Genomic DNA, 6,000 nt, shown 5'->3' with positions numbered 1-6,000 from the left:
AGTCAATAACCAAGAGAAAATGGAACTTGAAAAAAAATATAAAAATTGTTTGCATGATTGACAAAATACTTGTGTATTTGTAACAGTATTTTTACTGAACAACTTTACAGGTTGACCTTCAGAGAAACTTTGATTTTTAGACAGCCTGAAGATCTGAGGCTGGAGAGCTTGTTTCTCTGTGTAAATCTCTGTACAATAGATCATTTTGTATTTCAGATGTATTGAGTTAGATGTGTGATCTTAGATCAATAGATCATGATGTGTTTCAGATCTATTGAGTTAGATGTGTGAGTCTGGTATTGTTTTGTCTTGCCTTGCTTTTCCTACCTATGTAAAGCCCTCTCTGCATTTGTGCTGTGAAGGGCGCTATATAAATAAAGTTGTACTTACTTACTTACTATAGGCCTACTGAAGCTGGAGTTACTATGTGTAACTAACAAGCGTTTTGTAAAGCAGGCACATACTTGGTGGCTATACCTAATAGTGTGTCTGTTGGCTATGGCTATATGGCCTATAGGCCTACTGAAGCTGGAGTTACTATGTGTAACTAACAAGTGTTTTGTAAAGCAGGCACATACTTGGTGGCTATACCTAATAGTGTGTCTGTTATGGCTATATGGCCTATAGGCCTACTTATGTGTAACTAACAGACGTTTTGTAAAGCAGGCACATACTTGGTGGCTGCGTTAGTGTGTTTATAGTTTGTCTAATAACTATACGGCCTATTATTGTAAAGCTGGCACTTTGTCTACTTGTCTGTAATGATCTCAAAGAGGAGAGGCTCTTTGGAAGAGCGTTATATTGCCATAGAAGGCACAGTTACATGTCTCTATTAACGTGTCTGTAATCGCCAGTAAAACGGCTGAATTGATGCCTAGATAAGCCTAAAGGCAACTGGTCTGCTCATGTTTTTCAAGCTGGGAATAGTGCGTCTCTCAAATACACACACACATGCCCTGCATCGGGATACGCCCACTTGAGGATGTCGGGAAATAGAGTCTGGCAACGATGGCTTTGCCCCAAGACTCAGGGCTTCTGGGAAGTGAAGTTTGGCAGCGTTGGCTCTGCCCCAAGACACTCACCAGGCCGGCCTAAAAACAAGGTAAGATGCACGTTTTTTTAATATAAAGTGTCTAGGGCTAGAACTAGTAATTTTAGGGTGAGTGCCTGGAATTACCAAGTAAGTATATCTTGATTGATAAATGGTGAAAACTTGTAGGGTCAGAGGTCAGAGACAATTGAGCTCCATATAGGGTAAACTGAGTGTAGTTTAACCGTCTCAAGCTTGAGCGGGGAGGAGTGGAAATGGTTTACCGCCACTGAGCCACTCCTTCAAGTCTAGATCAATAAAAATATTAGAAATGTATAACTACAGAGGTGTTTGAGGAAACAACTGCACACAAAGTTGTCTACTCTTAGCACAAAACTCAAGCACACTTGAGATAAGTGCAGCCACTGTAGAGTGTAACTGCTTTGGGGAAGGGTGGTTTTCTCACTGACTTAGCGGATGTCTATAAAACTGCCAGAACCTTTGCTACTTTTGAATATTAATTCTGAGTGGAAAGTCAAAGGAACTTACGAGTTTGTCGTTCGGCTTGGCAGCCAGTAGACATCTTAGCAGGAACCCTATCTGAAAAAAACCATTGCAAGTCTCGAAAGAGCAAGTGGGTTGGGTAAAGAAGACAAGTATTTAGAGGGCAAAATAAGGCGAAGCAGAAATGAGAAGCATAACGTTTGAAGACATGCTGAAAAGAACAGAGACTCTGAGTGATGAAGTCACAAAGACCGGTAAATGCCAGAAAGTAAAAGAAGCAAACAATGCCATTATTGCTCAATGGCAGAAGGACAATTTGGTCCCGCAAGCACATGAAGCACCTATCATCACCAGTAAGGATCTGTTGGCCTTGAGCAAGGCAGAAAAGATGCAATACCAAAAAATGAAAGATACAAATGCTGGCACCACATTTGGTAAAAACACTCCAAGAAATGGAGAGATGCAGAGAACCGCGCCGCAGTGGTTCCTCGTATCGTGATGCAGTGGAGCACGATCATCAGAAATGATCCCCTGACACTTGTTGTGGGAGGACAGGTCACTGCAGAGACGATCTCTGAAGCCTGAAATATATCTTCTGGACTTGAACAACTTTGGGTATCAGTATCTAAGAGTTTATTCAATTGTTTCTGACTACTTGTACCATTTAATATAATGCTTTGATATAACCATTCATGTCTGCTAGTCTTAAATAAACATGTGACACTGTGCACTTAATTAAACTTATCCACCTGCTTGTGTTGTCAGCTGTGTCCTAGTCTTCAGTCTCGCTCTGTGTTTTCCTCCCATTCAACGAACACGCCTGGGTTTCTTATCAGTAGCATGATATACTGTATGAGATTAGGGCCCTATCATGTCTGACAATACTGTCTGCTCTGCTGACCATCTCAGACCGCCTCACAATTTGTGTATTGTCCTTCATCACTTTGTCGCAGCTAGATAGAGGAGTTGTCACTAGGGATGTTCATTTTGAACAATTTCCATAATCGAAAATCGGGAAAATTAACGATCAATTATCGATTATCGATAGCGTAATAATAATAATTATATATATATATATATATATATATATATATATATATACTGTATATATATATATATATATTTTTTTACTCTGGTCTGGTAATAACGTTGCGCGTTCTCGGCCAGCTATAATGGCAATGCCGCTGTGTAATAAGAATATCAGACACTAGCGCTGTGGCCAGGTAAACAAACATGTTACATGTCAGGTTACATGATGTAAGGCAATCGGCGTCTTCCAGCTTAGCTGACAGCACAAGAGTCAAATCAACAGGCCTGAGCCTCACTGAGGTCCGCAGACCGCTGGGTGCGTTTGTTTGTGTCCCCGGCGCACGCCGGTGTGAATTCCCCATGTTTAAAACAGTTTTGTTGGCACAAAGGCCCGTGCCCAGCCAGAAAACTAGAGACTATATGAAGCTCCACCTCACGTTAGTCGGTTGTGCAATGGAGTGGGGCGAGGAGGAACGAATTCCACCCAAACCTAGTCCACAATTTTTTTCTTTTTTTCTTTTTTTACATAATAACAATAATCGATCAAAATTCCACATGATCGATTCAATTCATTAACGATCAATTATCGATTTTCGATAATTGATGAACATCCCTAGTTGTCACTGACAGTTGGTGCTTTGTTGAGCTCTCCCCGGGTCTCTTCTTTGCCTTATGTGGTCTTTGGGCAGAGACTTGCTCGCACCGGACAAACATGACACATGTTTGGGTGATGTAGTGAATCAGCAACAATAGAAGGAGAAAACATTCTTAGCTTTCGATGACTTTCGATGAAGCTGTAACCGCCGCCCGAGGCAAAGAGGACAGGTTCGCAGCCCCGATGCCTGTCTGGGTCTCGTCCACCGAACGCCTGTAGTTTGGTGGACTGTTAAGATGGAGTTAGCTTCGGCTAAGAAAGCAACTTCAGTTAGCAATACAGGAGCAAATCACCGAGCGACCAACACAGTGGGCTGGATGAGCGAAGAGTGAGGAGCATGAGAGCTGGGCGGACGTGACGCGATCACAGCGATTGCTAGTGGGTGCCGCGCCATTCTCATGTATACCACGCCACCTACTGGTGGATGGTTGGTTTTATAAAAAAGCTCATTTTTGGAGTAAAAAATGAGTTCATCCAGTGGCGCTGCTGTGGCAGCGATATGGCAATAAGTGAGAGCTTGAGTTCGAAACGAAGTAAAACCCACACTACACCTCATCATCCCCAGGGGAACGCACAATGTGAGGGATACAGTAGGACGCTCCATGATCTCTTGCGTACTCTGCCCCCAGAGAGGAAGCGCCATTGGCCTGAACACTTAGCAGAGTTAGTCCATGCCTACAACGTGACAGCTCATGCGACTACAGGTTATACACCATACTACCTGCTTTTCGGGGTCCATCCACACCTCCCTGTAGATGCTCTGTTAGGGCAGGAGCAGGTGCAAGACAAGAAGCTTGATTGGCTACTGGTGCATAGAGAGCATCTCAACGAAGCACATGCTAGAGCACACATGGGCAAAATGCGGCCCTAGGGCCGGACCCGGCCCCTGGATCCATCTCAATCCGGCCCCCAATGTCCTCAAAGAAAATCAAAACAACCCCCAAAAACTCAACAAAAGGCAGAATTATGTTAGTAAATCTTATCTGCTACAGCCATTGGATTTGTATCACTATTATATCGGGAGATTAATGAGAAATTACCAATAACAGCGGGAGGGTTAAAAATAGGAAGACTCCCATGAAAATCGAGAGTATTTTGCTGTACAATGCTGTATCGGGTCTGACTGTTTGTTTTGTGTGTTTTTGTTTTGTTTGAACAGAAGAGCTACAGTTGTTTTTGCTTTGGTTTCTGTTTTATTTTGTTTTGTTTTGTTTATCACACTGAAACAGTGGTTTTATTGCACTAGAGAAGGCACTGAAAGTGCACTGTTTACTGTGTTTACACTGTGATTTCTACAGTATACTGAAGCTGCACTAGTGAGCTCATTCTGTTGGGTAGCCACTTTAATGTAGATTAGTGAGCTACAGAAGTGACAGTTTTGTTGTAAGGAAAATCCTTGTCAAATCAAAATCTCCAATAAATATAAATAATATTATTATAATATATTATTAATATTATTTATTATAAATAATACATAATTTAATACTACTTTCCTACTCTGGAAGTAGTCTGATCATAAAGATCCTCAAATACAGTTTTGTGTCCGGTGTCATTCAAATTTCACCAGGCTACACATGTTACAAGAAACTCTGAAACTATAGGAAGAGAATATGCATTTTAAATATTTTATTATTTTAAATAATAAACCATAGGCTATTTTAAATAAATGCATACATACCTTCAGTTTGATTTTTTTTTACTGGTCGAGACCTTATTCAACAGCAACCTTTCACCACTAGAGGGCGACATTGGCTTTAGAATAGACTTATAAACTTGTAGCCCTCTAGTCTGGACAATGAATGTATTGCAGCTTTTCACCACTAGAGGCCGACATTGGCTTTAGAATAGACTTATAAACTTTTAGCTCTCTAGTCTGGACAATGAATGTATTTTTTTTAAGAAGACATGCACCCCCCCCCCCCCCCAAAAAAAAAGAATAAAAAGAAAAGAAAAATAAATAGGCAAATTCAGACAGATGGCATCTGTTGGACACACACACACACACACACAACACACACACACACACACACACACACACACACACACACCTGTCAGGCAGTTACCTTGGATATGCTTCCAGCGATTGAATAAGTGCCACCTTTCCACCAAAGCCTTGCCAGAGTTCAGCCACAGTACGCTCTGCTCTTGATGTTGCTTTTGTTGGATTTGGCTGTCTTGTGTTTATACCACCAACAAAATGCATTAAAAAACAGTTTGTGCTTCCCAGCTCTAATCTTATTTCATACGCTCTCTCTTCAAAAGTGTTTGATTTTCATCAAATGTCTGTTGTAGTGTAAAACGACTAAAGGGAGAGCATGTGGTTACATGAAAGTGAGTGAGAATAATTACATCACAACAGTATAATCCTAATGTTAATTTAAAATTAAATATTCTTCTAAATGTGGATAAAAGTCCAAAAAACATCACATTTTCTTCAACGCTGCCCGCATTCCTTACAGCACCCCCTACTTAATAATAGTTCCAGCGCAGCTGTGAATGTAGGCACATTGTAAAGCACTATGGATAAAAGCACTATATAAATGTAGTCCATTTACCATGAACACAATCACACACCTTCACACACACACACACACACACACACACACACACACACACACACACACACACACACACTTGACCTCCATACCAAATTTCAGCCTCCTAGGGCGAAAACTGTGGCCACTAAAGGGTGGGGAAATTTTTGTGGACCAACCAACCAACCAACCGACAGAGCAACCTATAGAGCTGCTGGTTGTAGCTAAAAAATAATCTGACAACATAG

This window comes from Poromitra crassiceps, assembly GCF_964638095.1.
Source record: "Poromitra crassiceps genome assembly, chromosome: 26".
In the NCBI taxonomy this organism is placed as follows: Eukaryota; Metazoa; Chordata; class Actinopteri; order Beryciformes; family Melamphaidae; genus Poromitra; species Poromitra crassiceps.
The sequence above is the reverse complement of the archived record's forward strand: the minus strand, read 5'-3'. Positions refer to the sequence as shown.